At 36.6% G+C, this 20,124-nt stretch overlaps 1 long non-coding RNA gene across 2 annotated transcripts; it reads right to left on the reverse strand.

Moving 5' to 3' along the window:
• Positions 1 to 2,770: 2,770 nt before the first annotated feature.
• Positions 2,771 to 6,127, reverse strand: LOC137404300 (uncharacterized). Of its 2 annotated transcripts, none has more exons than XR_010979663.1 (6): positions 5,974 to 6,127; positions 5,507 to 5,613; positions 5,170 to 5,289; positions 4,215 to 4,854; positions 3,671 to 3,921; positions 2,771 to 3,187 (listed from the first exon to the last, which is right to left on the reverse strand). It is a non-coding gene; the product is annotated as an uncharacterized lncRNA (long non-coding RNA). The 2 variants fall into 2 exon arrangements; XR_010979662.1 differs by having other exon boundaries at positions 5,170 to 5,292.
• Between the last annotated feature and the right edge of the window lie 13,997 nt (positions 6,128 to 20,124).

Below are 20,124 nucleotides of genomic sequence, written 5' to 3' on the forward strand. Positions count from 1 at the left end.
TATATTATGTTCTCCCACACTTACGCGCTGGCCAAGTGGTGGAAAATCAAATTATAATGATGACGATAATAAGAGATCTGACCAACTTACGTTGACCCGATAGCAAAAAATACCGCCAAAATAGTATAAAACAGCATGTAAAATACATTGTTGAACATTCATAATTATTGAAAATTGGTTACATAATTTATCAAACACATACATGTACAGTCTCACAGACAACATGTGTAGATTCTTCTTGAGACATATGGCTTGTGCGTGGAAAAATCTAGTTCCTATCCAAAAAGTCCTGCGATCGCGGTGCGCGATATACGGTATATACGGTAGAAGAATTTCCTATCCTAAAAGTCTCGCAACAACCCGCTTAATCTCTCTCACTCCAATCCTGCGTGTAATTGATATAGGAAGTAATAAGTAACTGTAATTTATTCAGAATAGTGCACCATCCTCATTTTGCTACTAGCCCGAGGTGAGATAAGTAGTTAGTGAATGGAGCCTTGTTGTAAAATAATAAACCAGCACCAAGTCTGGCTTGCATACAGGCTAGACCATCCACAGAGGGAGAGCAGAAAGTTCAGCAACATTTGTTATTGAGCTTGGTGCTTTCCTTCTGTGATAGCTAGTTCATCTTGAGTGGTATTATTGTTTACTAGGTTTATTTATTTTAAGAATCATTATATGACGAAACATTTACGTCAACATCCCAAACACCCACCCTCTTTTTCCTTGTTAATATTATCGCTTTTTGTGTGGCAGACTGATTGTAGTGGCAAACTTTTGATCGTGACTGTGTAGACTTATTAGGACTAAAGGTTAACATAAATCTCAGTCAATCAATAATCAGTACAGGCCCAGGCAAAAGTAAATGCAATGTAACAGTAATTATACCTTGCACAACATTACCCACTTACTTTAAACGACTGCAGCTGTACCTTTTTCACTTATCAGCATCACTCTTTAGAACAAGATTGCATTGGTCAGTAGATTTGCAATAGGGTTTGATGTTTGTTAGTAGTAGTCTGAGCCAAATACCGGTATTATTTCCTAAACTACTGTTACAGTACCCGTTCTGTTTGTTTACAGCTTGAAGACGGTGGTTACTCCATTACCATGTACACGGTAGGCTACATGCACTCAGTACTTTAGATGGTCTTCAAGCACCCATAGAATAATATGAGCTGAGACACACGATGAAGTATGCGGTCGCAAAGCAAGACAAGAGCTTCACTGTTCCACTCAATGCCGGTACGCTCTTAACGTTCTGAAACTGGTTACTTACAGGCTTAAATGTGTATATATAAATATATTTATGTTATATATATTTATATATAAATATTGATAATAAATATAATTGAACATTATATATATTTATATATAAATATATATAATGTTCAATTAGGCCTGCCTGGGCTAGCAGGGAGTCTGGAGTGACAGATTTTATTGCATGTATAACAAGCTTTCAGTTTTTGTTTAGTGATATTACACTAGGTTTTTTGGTTTAGTTACTAATAGGGTATGAATCCTTGAAAGACTACGCAATATATGAAGACCTCAATGGAAGAACGATCAATGTCACAATGCTCAAGCATGAGATATAGCCATTTTAAAGTTTAAAAACTAGGACATTGATCAGTTTTGCAAAGAGGTAGTTTATTTTAAGTAGGGATATCCCTAGACCTGGATCATTTTTGCTGAAAGTTTGTCAGAGACTAAACTTTGTGACCAGAACTATCTAATGGAAAATAAACCTAGTATTTTGAGAAAATGTGACATTGATCTTTCTTTCGTTGAGGTCTTCATATATATATATGTATATATATACGTATATACACGTATATATATATAAACTTTTCTTCTGTTTGGTGTGCTATAATTTTTTCTATTTCATTAATCTTTAGAAAGTCTTGCAAAGAAGTCCAGGCGTTTCGTCAGAAAGATTCCGAGTGCGATTGTTGGTTCGAAGATAATACTATGCAAACATGGCTGAGATATCAACAGAAGGAAGAAGCAGCAATACAAAGACAAAGTGCAAGTGAGTGACAGCGATATCTTTGTGTATAGGGCTGACGTACTGCACTCATGGTAGATGTCAATAGCAATGCTACTTTTTTGTACATGTATCAGGCTCGTCTGCTTTTTTCTTACCCAAATTATATTTTGTGGTTTCAGTGTAATCTTTTATCTGCTTCACTCAGTGATTTCATGCTTAGTTGGGTCATATAAAATATCTATCTAACTGTGTTGTAGAAAGAGATTAATTCTGATCATCCATCAGTGAGGAAACGGCGAAATCTGGTTCAGGATGCGATAAAGATGATTGCACTGACAGATTGACAATAAGTCAGAATTGTGCTCCTCAAAAGTTACAGAGGAGTCATTGTGGCCCATAGCCAAACGATAGGTTTAGTGAGCACCTGGGACCCATGATATCATTATCAACAGCTAAATGTTTTTACTGTAGTGTCTACAACTTAACATTGTCTCTTTTTGTTTGTGCACACACACAATATGCAAAACCAGTCGCTTTGAAATAGAATATGCATGTTAGGCCAGCGTAACTGACGCAAGATCTGTGTTATATCCACATTATCTTTGATATCAAAAGAAATGCTTTATTCACTACCTCACTCATAAAAAGTTCAAAATACATTATAAATTTAAATATCAATAAATCTATAAACAAGTATTCAAATATCTCTCAACATGTACATACTAGAAACACATAAAAACATTCCACCCTGATGGCTTGTGGTGCTAATTGGCCGTGGTGCTAATTGGCCATAATGAAAACAGTATAAAGCATCTCTCTCGACATATAAATGAGACGTTACAAAATATAAATGAAAACAGTGGCTGTTGACACAAGCACGCTTCATCATGAGCGTATACATGTTTGTAAAACTTAAAACTATTACTTAGACTAGAACAAGTTTATACATATCTATACATATGCCATAGCGTTAATCTTGCATCATGTATGTAAATAAGTAAAAGCCTAACCTAGAGGATCACACCTTCTACATTGCTATTCATTATCCACAGCTCCAGTGAAAGGCTCCAAATCTGTAGGTTGGATAATGATGCACCGACGATGAAACCATTCGTTGCAACTGTCACATAGTACCATCCCTCCGCCAGGCGCATCGAAATCGGTGTTGTCATGAGGTCTTCGACATGTGCAGAATAGCTAAAATGAACATAGGCTGGCTTGTTAACAGAAAGTATGGAAATCTTATCATAAATGTTTCTTTCATCATCATCGAAATATTTTTTTGGTGAATTGACCATTTACTATGAATAATAAAATGCCACCATCCAATGTGTTCCAACAAATGAAGAAGTTCTGGTATTTTCTCATTTCCCGCAAACTAAAACTGATAGCGGCAACTCAGACCAGATGTTAACTTTTCTTTAAACCAATGCATTGTGTATATAAAATTTTTGAAGAGCCAAAAGTTTGCAGAAAGTCTGTTTGAAACACCCCTTCCACTAAGTTTTAACGAGGAGAAAACCGTTTACTGGACGTTTTGCAGGATAATTGAAACACCCCCAGGTGTGTTTTGTGAACCCCAAGGTGTGATTTATGAATTTTGTTATCGACACCAAGAGGTTTGTTGACATGCAAAAGAATTGTGTGATTATTCGCGTGGTTGTATCAATGATTTCTTACCTTGTCACGGATGGTGTGGGCCCGGGTCCGTCTGACCTTTGATGGCAGTTGTAATCGAGGGAACTGTGTCCATTCACCCTGCTGGAGGCATGTCACAACATGTGCCCTGAGTTTCTGCTGATCGAATGCAGTTTTGCAGAGATTAGTTCCAAATAAGGTTTCGACCAAGTACATAACTGCAAAGAGGCCACAATCGGTGGAGCCATTTTGTGCTTGAACTGATTCAACTGCCAATGCCAACTCCTCTAAGCCTTCAAAGAGACCATCGTAAAGTAGTGAAACATTTGTCCCGCACAAACTGTAGTGGTAGAATTGGCTTCTATGCAACAAAAACAGTGGCTAACATATGACATTCAATTTAGTGAAAGTATAAAGTACATATATAAAGCCTGGCTATTTTCAGCGCAAATTAATTCGATCGTTAGCAAATACAAAAGAAAAATGATCGATTATGTGACTTTTAAGCATTGTCATAAAAATTCAATGCAAACACCCAATGAGAATCTCAGCTGTGGAATGAATACTACTGAAATTCAATACTAACATCATGGAAGAGAATGCAGAATGCATGTGATTGGCAATGCCACGATCTATAGGCCAATATCTTCTATTCGATCTGTCAGGAAGGGCATCATTGAACATGGTTTTAAGATACTCCAGTATATGTGGCCTCATCTTAGGTAGAAAGTTAACTCCTTGGGACACCATAAGATGAATGTGACACTTGATTCCGTCATCGACATTTTGAAGCACACCTGCTTGCTAAAAAGACTATATACAAGTGTGGGTGTCAGATAGAAAATAACTTGAGAAATGCGCAAATTTATTTATAACATATACAGACTGTGGGCACAATGTGTAATGGGGTACGTCTGTCTCTTTTCACCGATTCAATTGCATGGTGGAAAGGAGCAATCACACTTTGCTCAGCTTCTGTGATAACAATATACAGTTGCAGGGTTATTCTATTTTTTATGAAAGTCATACAAATATATCCAAAGACATTAATAGTAAAGATGATATTTTTAACATACTTTGCCAACTGGGTGATTTTGATGGCATTCCACTTTGAGTAGACTGAGTAAAAAGTACTCTTCTAGCCTCAATGGCCAGGCATCCTTCATGCTCCTCAGCATCTTAGTCTTCTGTGTTCTGACAGAAGTGTTTTCAGACATCGGCTTCAACTTAGAAACAAATAATGGTTTTTGTTAGTATAAATGTTATCATTGATAACTGCATAAATGACACTGAACAGACCAAGGAGACAGAATAAGTGCTCAATATGACTAGCAAGTTTGGAAAAATTGGACGTTTATATAGTTGACGTAGGACAATACCTAGAATGTTGGTGTGACATCATGTAATTTATTTCAATGTTGGCATCGCTATCTAGGGTAGTGAATAGTTTTAAAAAAGGTTTATACTGGCATTGGCGCGGTATTGACATTTGTTGACATAAATGTATTGACATAAATGTTGGACAACTTTGAAACACCAACCTGAAAATCAGGATATCTGACTATTCTCTTTATTGTCAATCTGACAGGGCAATCCATTTTTACCGTGTCCTGAACCAGATTTCGCTGTTTCCTCACTGATGGATGATCAGAATTAATCTCCTTCTACAACACAATTGGATAGATATTTTATATGACCCAACTAAGCATGAACTCACTGAATGAAGCAAATACAAATATTACGCTGAAACAACAAATCATAATTTGGGTAGGAAAAAAGCAGATGAGTCTGATACATGTAGAAAAGTAGCATTGCTATTGACATCTACCATGAGTGCAGTACGTCAGCCCTATACACAAAGGTATCGCTGTCACTCACTTGCACTTTGTCTTTGTATTGCTGCTTCTTCCTTCTGTTGATATCTCAGCCATGTTTGCATAGTATTATCTTCAAAACGAAACACCTGGACTTCTTTGCAAGACTTTCTGAAGATTAAGGAAATGGAAAAACTTATAGCACCCCAAACAGAAGCAAAGTTTATATATATATAAACTTATATGTATATGTATACAAGTATATATATCTCTATATACTGCATAATCTTTCAAGGATTAATACGGTATTAGTAACTAAACTGAAAACCTAGTGTAATATCACTAAACAAAAACAAAAGGCTGATCAATCATGCTTGTTATACATGCAATAAAATCTATCACCCGAGACTCAATTCTAGCTCAGACAGGCCTGATTGAACGTTATATATATATATTTTTTTTTATATATATTTAGATATATATACATATTTAAGCCTGTAAGTAACGAGTTTCAGAGCGTTAAGAGCGTACCGGCATTGAGTGGAGCAGTGAAGCTCTTGTCTTGCTTTATGACCACATATTTCACCGTGTGTCTCAGCTCATGTTCTTTTATATATGCTTGAAGACCATCTAAATTGCTGAATGCACGTACCGTGTACATGGTAATGGAGTAGCCACTGGTCTTTTAGCTGTAAACAAACAGAATCAGTATTGTAACAGTAGTTTAGGAAATAATACCGATATTTGGCTCAGACTACTACTAACAAACATCAAAGCCTATTGCATATGTACTGACCAATGCAATCTTGTTCTAAAGAGTGATGCTGACAAGTGAAAAAGGTACAGCTACAGTCGTTTAAAGTGGGTAATGTTGTGCAGGGTATCTGTTGCATTGCATTTTGTTGCAAGTCAACCTTTAGCCTTTAGTCTTAATAAACCTGTGCACATACCTGCCAACTCTCACGCATTGGGCGTGAGACTCACGCAATCACCCCAAAGAAAAACTGAAAATGCGTGAGATTTTTGCCCCAATTTCCATAGTTTTATATATACTATCATTGATGCATCAATTGCCCCAAAACCAAATCTCACGCATTTCCCCACTCTTGGGTTGGCAGGTCTGCCTGTGCAGTAATAATAATTAAGTACTCAGCTCAGGATGGTGGCAAAATGCTTATATAATTATATACTACTTAACAATATACCACTCAGTCAACAATACACCACTCCAAGTCCACAATACATCACTCTGAGTCCACAATACACCACTCTATCATCATATGTCAACGATACACCGCTGAAAGTCGACAATACACCACTGAAAGTGAACAATACATCACTCAAAGTGAACAATACACCGCTCAAAGTTAACAATACATCACTCAAAGTTAACAATACACTACTCAAAGTTAACAATATACCACTCAAAGTTAACGATACACCACTCAAAGCCGACAATACACCACTGAAAGTTAGCAATACACCACTCAAGGTCAACAATACACCACTCTATGTCAACAATACACCACTCAACGTTAACAATATACCACTCTTAATTAACAATGAAAATGATGCACTGTGTATTCCGAGTATTCTCAATAAATGATCATTAGTTATTACCTATTTGCTCATCAAGGTTCTAGCGGAATGACAACGAGAACGAATTTCGCGGGTTGTAGCGAGTTAATGGGAAATGAGACTTTGAGGATAGGAACGGAAATTTTTCTACCGTATATGCCGTATACCGTGGCTCTCCCCTAGGACTATTTGGATAGGAACTAGATTTTTCCCTTGTGCGTAGCCAGAGCGTGAACCGCAATAATAAAACATAATGCGCTCGCGGTGGAGTAACCTTAGTTCAATAGGTTAGCCTAGGTTGGTACGCGTCGTGTCATATCAGTCATATCAAAATCATATCAGTCACCGCAAAATCAGAATTGCTACTTTGGAACTTCCGTTATAAGTGCTTGCGGCTGCGTTTAATTACTACATCCGACGTCATTTATGAATCGTGAATGACAAATTCCAAGTGGTTAGGTATTAAAATTTCTGATAGGTTTTGCGTCACATTGTTCTATCAGTTGCATCGTCTACCATGTACGGGAAATTTCTCTAGTAAGAGTTACGTCTATGTTCTGAAAAAAAACCAAAGGAAATTATCTATTATAATGATCAGCAAATACGTGTGTACGTCCTTTATTATTTTTTGAACGAGTTCTCGACAAATAAGCCATTATAAGCGACTCAATTTGAGAAATGGAGAAAATTCTTAGAAACTCGGCAGTCAGCAAGACTATATGATTGGTCGGTTTGAACGATAACCGTCAATCTCTAGGCCAATCGCTTATGTAATATAAATACTGCTACTAATTTTTAGGCAGTTCAGCTTGGGTGTGACTCTTGAATTGGATGCATGATTAGTATTACTATAATAAAGTCGTTATTGTTGGAGAAATATCGTTTATAATCGTCACTAACAGCAAGCTCACACAAAATGACTACAAATAAATAGGATAATTAAATAATTATCCTTACAAGAGTTGTGTTCTCTACTGTTGGTTTCAGCAGGTCATAGCATTGGTTTTAGCGCACTCTGTTGGTTTCAGCAGAACGGAAGTGAGTTGGGTTCAGCTCCCTCCTGTTGGTTTCAGCAGGTTGTACAGTCAGCAGCGTTGGGTTCAGCGCACTCTGTTGGGTTCAGCAGAGCACAAGTGAGTTGGTTTCAGCTCCCTCCTGTTGGGTTCGGCAGGTTGTACAGTTGGCAGCGTTGGTTTCAGCGCACTCTGTTGGTTACAGCAGAACGGAAATGAGTTGGGTTCAGCTCCCTCCTGTTGGTTTCAGCAGGTTGTACAGTCAGCAGCGTTGGGTTCAGCGCACTCTGTTGGGTTCAGCAGAGCATAAATGAGTTGGTTTCAGCTCCCTCCTGTTGGGTTCAGCAGGTTGCAGCGTTGGTTAAAGCGCAGAGAACTAGAGCTAGGGGTTGTCCCCACCCCACTCTTGCGAGTTTTCTTCACCGCCAAAATAGTATAACACAACAGATAAAATACATTGTTGCACATTCATAATCATTGAAAATTGGTTATATAATTGATTAAACACATACATGTACAGTCTCACAGACAACAGGTGTAGATTCTTCTTGAGACATATGGCTTGTGCGTAGCCAGAGCGTGAACCGCAATAATAAAACATAATGCGCTCGCGGTGGAGTAACCTTAGTTCAATAGGTTAGCCTAGGTTGGTACGCGTCGTGTCATATCAGTCATATCAAAATCATATCAGTCACCGCAAAATCAGAATTGCTACTTTGGAACTTCCATTATAAGTGCTTGCGGCTGCGTTTAATTACTACATCCGACGTCATTTATGAATCGTGAATGACAAATTCCAAGTGGTTAGGTATTAAAATTTCTGATAGGTTTTGCGTCACATTGTTCTATCAGTTGCATCGTCTACCATGTACGGAAAATTTCTCTAGTAAGAGTTACGTCTATGTTCTGAAAAAAAACCAAAGGAAATTATCTATTATAATGATCAGCAAATACGTGTGTACGTCCTTTATTATTTTTTGAACGAGTTCTCGACAAATAAGCCATTATAAGCGACTCCATTTGAGCTTTTTATGACAGATGCGCTGGCAGCCGTGTTGAAACCACTAAATATTCGCCACGCGTCTGCCATTCCGAACCAACAATGAACTTTCAACTGGCATCAATTTGTATAAATATAACTATACACAAGTTTAGGCTCAACTGTAAGTAAGTATAAGTTTACCAGTACGACGACAGCCCAAACTAAATTGATTGGAATTGGAGAATCGTAGGTACCATGAAAAAAAGAAACATTGCATTATCATTGTAAGCCTAGTGGGTTGCATTAGGTTTTGTATAATTTTGTTTGAATACCACTTTTGAAGAGTCTAAAAAGAGCAGATTGCACAACCAAGTGAATAGAGTAAACCTAATAAAATAGTTTGTAGGGATTGGCTAAGGATTTAAATTAACCCTTTAGCGACCGCGAGGTTACGATGGAAAAACCACTAGCGTACCAGCCAATAACTGGCGCGATTTGAGCTTTCGACATGACCGCATAGAAACTGCAGTAACTTACATCAAAATTGTGGCAGTTACATAAATTGACATGCATAGGAAAGCTGAGAAATTTATCTACAAGCTGATGCTTCTGCTATGTAGATAGCTTGCAAATATTTACCAACAGAAGTCTCAATTTGCTGAAGCAATGATTTTTTTATTTTTGTACGTCATTTTTAATTGTATTTTTCTAATTGATAAAGGCAATTGACAGTGTTGTCTAAATAATTCTTGCATAGATTCATATCTTTACAACAATTTGCAAAAAAAACTGGACGTCAAAGAGCATTGAAAGTGTAGAAATGAGCTCCGTTACAATGCAGGAGCGCCTTTCCAAATTTTCACCGCGTGACCCTAACGACCTGCGAAAATCGAGGCTTAACATGGCCGACTAAAATTGGCAATAACTCGCATGCAAATTAGCATGGAGCTATAAATGAATATGCATTTGAAAGCTTAGAAATCTCTCAACGGATAGCCATTTATTCCCTGCAAATCGGCTGTGCACACGCTAGTCAAAAATCTGATTTTTAAAAATTGTCACCTCTCTATCATGAAATATCGATTACAAATATATTTTTAAAAGCAATATCTCTGCCAAAACTGGTTTATGATAAACATATGCACGGTGTCATATGTTTACAAGAGTTTGCAAAAAAATTGGATTATTCAATCGCATCAAAAGTTGAGTTAGGTGCTTCTGTGCATTGCGGGAGCAGACCTTTGAAATGCTCATATCGCAATGGCGATAAGCAGTGCAACTGTTACCCGACATGGCTTCTCAAACTCTGCTATAACTCTCGTGCAAATTGGCATAAGACTGCAAATGAATATGCATCTGAAAGCTGAGACATTTTCCTTCAAGCAGCTTGTCGAGACTGCAACTTGAGATGAATATATTCACAGATATGATTTTTTACTGGCAGATTTATGTGCATTTCTTGAAATTATAGATTCAAGTAACAATTTTGCATATAAACTCATTGCACGGATTCAGGTGTGATGCAGCTAAAATCAATGTGTGCTGCAGCGAGGATTAACTGGTTGTGCACAAGAATTGAGTGGTGAGCCTGTATTCACACATTTTGTGAAGCAGCAAAAGACAGGAAGCAACATTTATTATGAGCAGTTACAGCAAATGATGGAGAAATCATTCTGCTAGATGGCAAAGCAATATGAGAACTGAACTCTTTTGATAAGGTGGGTGATAAGGGCAATGGGCATCAAATACAACATATCAATACACAACAAATACAATAGATAATGACATTTCAGCGAACGTATGTACAAAAGCTAGCAATACAAAGCGAGGAAGCATTTGCAGAAACTAAATAAAATACAATTTGTAAATAAATTTATTTTGCATGGTCGGGATCAAAATATGACTCGCATAGAGATATTCCACAAGAGAATCTGCTGCCGGTACCTTCAGCTTTACTTGCTCATCACCCATGTATACAGACAACTTGTGCACATAGCCAGAGACAGCATCGGAGAGCAAATAACTTTGATCCATATCTGTTAGATGGAATACACTGTCTGAAGTTGAGCCGTCCTTTCCATGCCAGCAAGCTTTCATCTATAGATAGAAATTTATCAGGCAGCAAAACAGAATATAACTAGTCGCATATCGTGGCAAAAACATTTTTCAACTTGAACAATTTATTGCCAGCAGGGTCTTCAAAATTGTCTGTAAAAGGTAAACTTGCTTCTATTTTTCTTTCTACTTTCAATTTTATTAAAAATCCGCATAAATGATGAAGGATTGTGGACCAGTAAGACAACAGAGTATGCTTTTTGAGAATACCTATATGCAAAACTAATCCAATAACTCGTCACATATATTTATCATCAACAGGCTCCGAAGCATCGCGATGTTTTTGAAAGCCATATTTATTCGTTTCGTTAAATATTACATTTATCATGGCCAATGTTATAAAAAGCTTCAAATAATAAAAAATACTTACCTGTTCAAGTATTCGAACTTATCTCCTGCCATGCTGTCATCAAAATGTAATTATCTTGGTTTTAAATCAGCTCCTCTTTGATATCCGTCATTATTCCCTGTTTCAACGCCGGCCGTTTCAATCCCACTTTCGCAATCCAATTCACTCTGGCGATCTTCTTTTTCACTTTCATCGTCTTCCCCACATTCTTCTGACCTGAAATCCTCTTCACTTTCGAACCAGTCGATATCATCCTCTAAACAAATTTTTTAGCCGAGCTCAAATAATTACGAACGTCCATGTTGATCAGCTTTCCATAAAGAAAGATCAAATCTTTACAACGTGTTCTTTTTGCACATGCGCATAAAATTTATTATTTATAGCCTCAAAACAGTAGTAAAAAACTTACTGAAATTGCTCAAATTTTTAATTTTAATTTTTAGCGTTGTTTTTAAAATAAATACAACGTTTTAAAAATGGTCTATCGAAACCGGCAAAAATGTCGGGTTTGTCAGTTTTGGTACGCTGAGACATTGCTCGTAAACCGACAAAGGTCGGTCTTGGTACGCAAAGGGTTAACCGATTATTTTAACAGCTCTAGTTGAGACAAGAATAATTTGTATTCATATTTTGTTATGCTTATTTCTTTAATTTTAATTTATATACCAGAAGTTCCCCTGTCATACAGCCCACTACCAAAGTGATAATTGAAAAAGAAAGGGTACTGCCGGTTGAGAAATGCAATATTAGCAGTCGAATGACACTGCAGTGCAATAGGAGAACTGCAATGGTAGCTGTAATGTACTGGGTGTTATTGTGTACAACAAACAACAATAATGAAAGGAAGAGGTTATATGTTTACATATCTCCCATGCATTGGGAGAAATGCAATATTAGAAGTAAAATGGCAAGCTGCTGTGTAATATACACAGGCTGGGGGGGTGTATATCATTGGTCATAGCAACCAATACCAAGAAGCTGTGATATTCATCTAGATTTCTGCATTTATAGCTATACAATTATGCTGAATTCAAAAATCTAAACAGATTTTAGCTGGTTGTCACAGAAATATATATGTATATCTATAAGAAAATGTAGGCCTATTACTTAATTTTGCAGATATTAAAAACGGCTTAGCAGTGCCGCATAATAGGCCACAGCCGCAGTATCATCAACAAAATCTTTAGAAAAATAATAACAGTAACATATTGCACACCATCGGTCACTATAGGCCTGCTTTGATCTTGTAAATTTGAAAGGATATTCTTACAATTAAATCTTATAATAATCCTATAAAACCGAATAATTATTCTTATAATTTAATATTGTAATAATCTTATAAGAATCGTTAGAAAAATATCATCGTCATTTTCTTTACTTTCACTGCTTTAGACATCAATTGGAATACCGAAGTACTCATTATAAGTGTCCAAAATTTCAGAGTCCGGTATAATCGGCAAAAAAGAGACGATTACTTTTCAGTACTTCTACGTTGATTACAGAAACCTTTGACAATTGGACAATGCCATAGACTGGTGAAATGTGCACGATTTTTTCGTGAAATGCGCATGACTTAATGGTTCTACTCTCTGTTGCACGGCCTCATCGGCGTTTCGTTGGCCGGTCATAATTTTGATTAAAAAAAGGCTTGTCAAGTTTTTATTGCGATCTTAGGCCAAACTAATCTGTCTATTTATGTATAATCTGATCAGATGGGTCAGTTTTAGGATATTGCAGAAACTTTTCAAAGACTTAGTAACATATTTAAATATGTTTATACGTGTTTTGTATCATTATTAATTATTATACTTGAGCGGCTCTACACAAAAATGGTTAATATTTTTGATGGGATTATTGTACAAGGGTTTGATAACGGCCGTGGACGGATAATTTTCGGGAGTTGTGTGCGCATATGCATTTATCATTAAGCTCCCAAACATTTGTTTCGCTCGTGTTTGGTTGTAGGATAATTGACAAGGTTTAAAGATGTAGTTGCGTCAAAATTTAAGTTGATCTTAAAAGAAAGCATTTTTTTTCTCTATCAGTTGATATGTTGTTTGTTGTGTTACGCGATCGCATTGCCAAGATATTTGAAGATTAAAACCGAAAAAATCTGATCGCCGTAAAAACGCTCAGGCCACAAAAACGTGCCCAGCCTCGCCAAAAATGATGTCACGCGTTTGGCAACCTGTCTCTATCTCTCGTATTCACATCGGCTATTTGCGATAAAAGTCTAGTCTAACGCGGCTCTATTGGCATATATCTTATTTTGTATTTGCTCATGTTGGCTAGAATAAAATTTTAAATCCTGCTACAGATGCATTATTATGAATGTTTCAAAGGCCTCAAATAACGAAAATTGAAAATTTGTTCTACTCACTTTCTCCAAATGTTGTTTAAACATTTGGGTACCGACTACCAATTCTACCGGTCTACGGTAATTCTGTAAAGTCACTTTATGTAGAACGCGGTCTTTGTATCAGCAGTTATGCAGCTACCCATACAAACGATATACAGCCTCCCATAAGCCCCGCCCACATTATGTCGCCTATTACATATTGCCTACGTACTAGTTTCTTACTAGTAGCAATGATATACAGCTGTATACATTGCTGCATATCATTGCTAGTAGTATTCTTACCGAATACTAGATTAGTGAAATAAGCAAGCCACCTCTTTGAAAAGAATATAGACAGGGATAGAGTTTTAAGGATGAGAAGTCTGCTGCAAACTGGATTTGAACTCACATTCTCCAGTTCTGCGGACACCCATATACCATATCCGATTCACTACAATATTCTGCAAATCATGTTTTGCATTATCTTCAACAATATTATTTTATTATATAATTTTGACAAGCAAAAATATTTTCATCTCGGCATAAAGCTTTTATTAAAAATATTCATCAAGTCGTGGCCACTCACATAGTATTAGCTGATACAATAAGACAAATTCATCTACTGCAACAAACTCAAACAAAACATCATCCAGCACGCATTCAATTCTCGCTTTCTCCTTTATGGCAGTTTCCACACTGACAAAGCTTCTTCGGCTGGTGGGACGACATAAACATTCTGTAATCAGTAAAACAAGTAAATTTAAACAAAGTAGATGCAATAAATATGTCATTCATAGATATGTCATTGTAAAGCGTATCTATTGACAGCTTCCAAATTGGGAGTTGAATAGATTGTGAGTGTAATTTTAAAAACGAATAAACATTTAATAAAGGCACAAGTACGCCAAGTCAACGATTCGAAGCTTTGGTTCTGGAAATTAAAGATTTGCAATGATCAATCGATTTTACCCACTTCCTACGAGTGAAAATAATTTGTAATCATGACTCTAATTTACCAAAGAAAATTCGAAAAGAATATTATAGCTAGGTAAAACGGCAGATAAGCTATGAAACGATGATTGGAGATAGCAAAGAATTATCATTTTATTAATTAGTATATGTATTTATGACTATAAAAATATTACATTTACTAAAGTATAGAAGACTCTAAGTTAATTTACCTCTATTCTGTCTTCTTCTGCAGCAAAACGCTGCTGACGCCTGTCAGCTTTGGCCATAGGCTGTCTACTCTAATATTTTACTTAAGGTTGCTCAGAAAACTCTGAGTAGCGGTCGCTCGAACTTGAAGCCATTTTAAAACTATGTATAACTTAGTAAATGTTGAAACGCGTTGAATCAGTAACGAGTATTGAGATCTAATTAGGAGAATCTTCGAGATCACAGACCACGCGTTTTACGAGTGATAACATTTATTACGGCCTATATAAAAATTTCGCACGCATGATTGGCTAACGAATCGACCTCATATTTATTGCTCGTGGTTTCGTTTCAGATACCTTGCTTGTGACGTCACGAAATAGGCACCCGCTGGAACGTGAGCTTTTTAAAAGAGGGCCTCATTCAAACGCATATATCTCTGGACAGGGTTGGTCTACAAAGACAAAAATGGCATAAAATTGTAGCTGATGTTTTCGCCTTTTATGGGTCCTAATTTCATTTTTGACGCAACTACATCTTTAATGATGGAGAAAAAAAAAATATATTGTATTCATTGAAATTTTTATTATTTTTTTCATAAGACAAACAAGACAGAACAGGACACTAAACGTCAAAACAAGTGAATTACCTACATCAAAATACTTTTACAAGAAATATAATGTCCTACAGCGGGTTATAGTAAAACACTAATTGTTGGGAAAGAGACTTTGGGGATAAGTGAATCAAAGGCTATGTTATTATTTTATTATTATTATTATCAGTTATTATTATGTTACAAGTACAACTGTAGCCTGTGGTCTGTTACAGTTACAGCAGGTAGAAGCAGCATTCCAAGCTGCTGTGACTAAAGGTGAACACTTGAAGCTAAAGAACAACTTGATCCAGGTGATAGAGTTTACTAATGGTATGAGGTCTTGTAATAATTTGAACCAATTGTATGAGGTTTTACAATAAAGCTAACCAATAGCGAAGAGTGGTTCATAGCTGTAACTACTATTAGGAGGTCTTACAATATTTCCAAGACTTTGTAATGAGGTAGCCGACCTTCAGGAGAGTTTTCATTCAGTAGTATTTTCACACTGTGGTCACACTATACACTCTATGCTCTAGCTGCAGTTGTCTTGCCTTTTCCTATCTGGTAATTGTCTGTCCTATGATAGGGCTTAGTTTTCTATAAATAAACATTTGAGGGAGAAAGTGTGGCAGAGAGAGAGATGAAGAAAGAGAGAGTGCAGGAGAGAGAGTGTGCAGGAGAGAGGAAATGAGAGAAAGACGGAAAAGTAGAGAGAAACGGGGAACAGAGAATGGAAAGGAGAGGAAGGGAAAGTTGAGGGAGAGAGAATGAGTGGGAGGGAGACCGAGAGAGTAAGCGGGTGAGAATGAGCGGGAAGAGGACTGAGAGAGGGAGCCGAAGAGAGAGTGGGAGCGGGAGAGAGGGGGAGCGGAAGAACGGGAGAGAGTCAGAGAGAGGCGGAGAGGAGGGGGTGAAAAATAGAGAGTTGAATAAATAATAGTCAACACAATAATCAAAGAATAAAGATTGGGTTGAGACAAAAAGTGAACAGACAGACAACAGGCAATACTTTTATAAATAAGGTAAAGATGAACTGCATCTATTGCCGGAAAGCTAAATATCAGACACAGGTGCTTAGCCAAATACTCTGATGATGACTTTTGGTACTATAGTTGACAATCTTGGTGAAATCTTTCTACATGTTCTCTATAGCAGCCCTAAAAATGCAACACATGCGGTAAAGAGGCATGATATCATTCCTTCAGATAACCAGTCAGGTAAGTATTGAACTGTTTCCAAAAGTATTTAAGCAAACAAGAGAAAAGATAAAGTCTGAGATAGTCACCTAATGACTGGCTCACTAACAATGACTCAGGGTTATGAGACTAAATATACTTGTAATATATTGGAAGGCATGGAGCATATACATACAAAGTTTGGCTGAAATCAGTCAAACTTCATAATCTATGTGCTTTCGAGTGTGGAAAACAAGGAAACGCATGGTGTTTGTGCAGACCAACGGACACACACTTAATGAAAAAGTGGGGTTTGTTAATATATTACTAGACACTATATTAATATAGATAGTAATCTTTTTTACTAGGATAAGAGCCGTGTCCGTCTCCCTGCAACCACGGTTGCAGGTTGTGAAAAAACATTGCAGCTTATGGGATTTGAACTCCTCACATCTGGCTCAACAGCTTTTTACGCTTTCAAATGCCATAATCTGTCTTCTAAAAAAATTGGAGTTTTAGGTGATGTGATTGTCAGGATGTTTTCAGATTAAAATTGGCAAAACTTGATCGCTGTTAAAATGCTCAGAAGAAAAGATATATTTTTCTCTCGAGTGTTTTAACCAAAACAAATTTTGCTGATTTTTCTTTAAGCTTATTCGAAGGTTACAGACAAGCTGTTTGTACAGACTAGCTGTTTGTACAGACAAGCTGTTTGTACAGACAAGCTGTTTGTACAGACAAGCTGTTTGTACAGACAAGCTGTTCATATTTGCCGTGCTACCATTTTTATTTAAAGATATACTGTTCAAACATATAGGTATGTTGTTAATATGTATAGACATGCTGTTCATATGTATATGTATATGCTGTTAATATGTATAGACATGCTGTTCATATGTATAGACCTGCTGGTCATATGTATATACATGCTGTTCATATGTATATACATGCTGTTAATATGTATATAAATGCTGTTCATATGTATATACATGCTGTTCATATGTATATACATGCTGTTCATATGTATATACATGCTGGTCATATGTATAGACATGCTGTTCATAAGTACATATATGTTGTTAATATGTATACTTTTGCTGTTCATATGTACACTTTTGCTGTTAATATGTATACTTTTGCTGTTAATATGTATACTTTTGCTGTTCATATGTATACTTTTGCTGTTCATATGTATACTTTTGCTGTTCATATGTATACTTTTGCTGTTCATATGTATACTTTTGCTGTACATATGTACTGTCTAGCAGTACATATGTACAGATATTTTGTATCTAAAATTTCCTTGCTCATTTGTACAGATGTACTGATCATATACATAGATGTAATGTTCACATGTATAGATGTGCTGTTCACATGTATAGATGTGCTGCTCGTATGACATTTGTCCAGTTTGGCACTTTTTGCATCGTTTTCACCATCACTTTTAACCAGTTTGTCCAAAAAACTTTCTTAAACTCATCGGAAAAAATAGACAGAGTGATGCCGTTCTCTAAAGCTGCCTCTCATATTCTAGGGCACCTTGTGGTCGCTTCGACCACCCTTTCAAATGCTTGTGGCTTATATCACATATATCGTGTATATATATATATTGCTTATATTGTGGACACTCGTATGCTGAGATATGACTGTATTGATAATAGTCACCATAATAATCTACCTTCTACTAACTACTTTCTTAGAATCTATAACTTTTATTAATCAATCACCAACTGTTAATTTTCAACCAACTCCTCTAATTTAACCTGTGTACCATGAACCTAGAGAAGACAAGTATACTCGATACCAGATAGTAAAGTACTTGAGGCTGCAGCTAGGAGGCTAGTAGCACTGGTACTACTTGTGCTTGTAACTCCCCTCTGCCATGTGGATAGTAACTATTGGCTATTTTATTAGCTCATATTGATTGGTATTTCGTGTATAGGATGTTTGTATACTAAGGCTAGGAAATGAGTGGATGTATGTTACCTAATTCATATCTTAATAAGGTTCAATATTTCCTGTGTGCTTAAAGGCATTGCTACATGCCAGACAAAATATGCCTTTTCTGTAGCCAACCTTTGGAGACGCATTTATAGTGGAATAAACTTTGAATCCTTTGGAAGAATGCCAATTGACCAATTGAGGTCAATTGCAACATGCCAAATGACTTAATCAGCCAGTAGCCAATAGAGATAGATACCGCCATGACAGGTGCTGTAACTGGCTTGAGAAGGCTGGATTGTGTCTGACACCTTGAGAAGTCACCAGACACAATCACTAACATTACATGCTAGCATTTTTGAGCTTCAAAACGATGGTTTTGATCGTAGAATGAGGAGGACGAACTTACAGGATTCTCAGTAGTGGTCGCACAACTCCCAATTGTTTGTAGCTGACGAGTTCACACGCTACAACAAAATTGTCCGAGTTTTCTATATAAGCCTGTCGCGCTTGTAGCTACAGAGGGGCGCATGTTTTACATCGCAGCTGACACTATCTATTCAGCTGAGATGTAAAACACAGTTAATTCACAATGACTACTTACAGCTGACACTATTAAAATGCATTCAAGGTCAAATGTAAATCTTCCCCTTTCAATTCACAATGACTATTTTTCGTTAACGAAAAGTTTAAAACTACCATTGTTGAGTTTAGTGATGACTAACTCGTCTGAAAACAGAGAGTTCACCCTTTTGGAAAATAACTCTGAATTTAAAAGAAAAACTTCCCACAACTTTTGGCATTTTGAAATATTTATAAAATATTTGTGTTTTAACATTTTAAAATAAACATGTTTTTAAAACACACACGTTGAAAACAGAGCTGCATAGAAATGCTGTGAAGACGTCATCGATGAAGATGATGAAACTCCAACCTCCGGTCGCAAAGATTTGTGCAATAATACGAATATCGATGTTTACACCATACGCAGTACGTCGTTGTTGATACAATGTTTTTGAAAATACCCCTCCTTGAATCGGAGGTTTGAATCGCTTCGAAGAAGTAAATATGCCACTTTTCAAACCATTCATATGGTACGAAGACAAAAAATCTGTCAAAAATTGGTGGTATGTAACACTAGTGATTGAGAAGGCCTCCAATGTTTCTATAGAAAAATTAATTGTCACATAATCATGAAGACGCACTGCAGGTTTTCCATAGTCAAACTCCCTTGCTCCCTTACATAGCTTATTCTGTGTGTTGAATTCCTTGTGTGTTAATAAAAATTTATCAATGTTGTCTCATAAATTATTCTTTTGAATTTCTCAGAGCTATGACAGTGCAGTGATTTCCTATGTTTATTATTTATAGGTACACGAGGGTATTTATAGAAATGTCTCACCTCTGCTCTACATCTGGCTGTATTCACCTTGATTTC

Source organism: Watersipora subatra, chromosome 9 (assembly GCF_963576615.1).
Source record: "Watersipora subatra chromosome 9, tzWatSuba1.1, whole genome shotgun sequence".
NCBI classification, from domain to species: Eukaryota; Metazoa; Bryozoa; class Gymnolaemata; order Cheilostomatida; family Watersiporidae; genus Watersipora; species Watersipora subatra.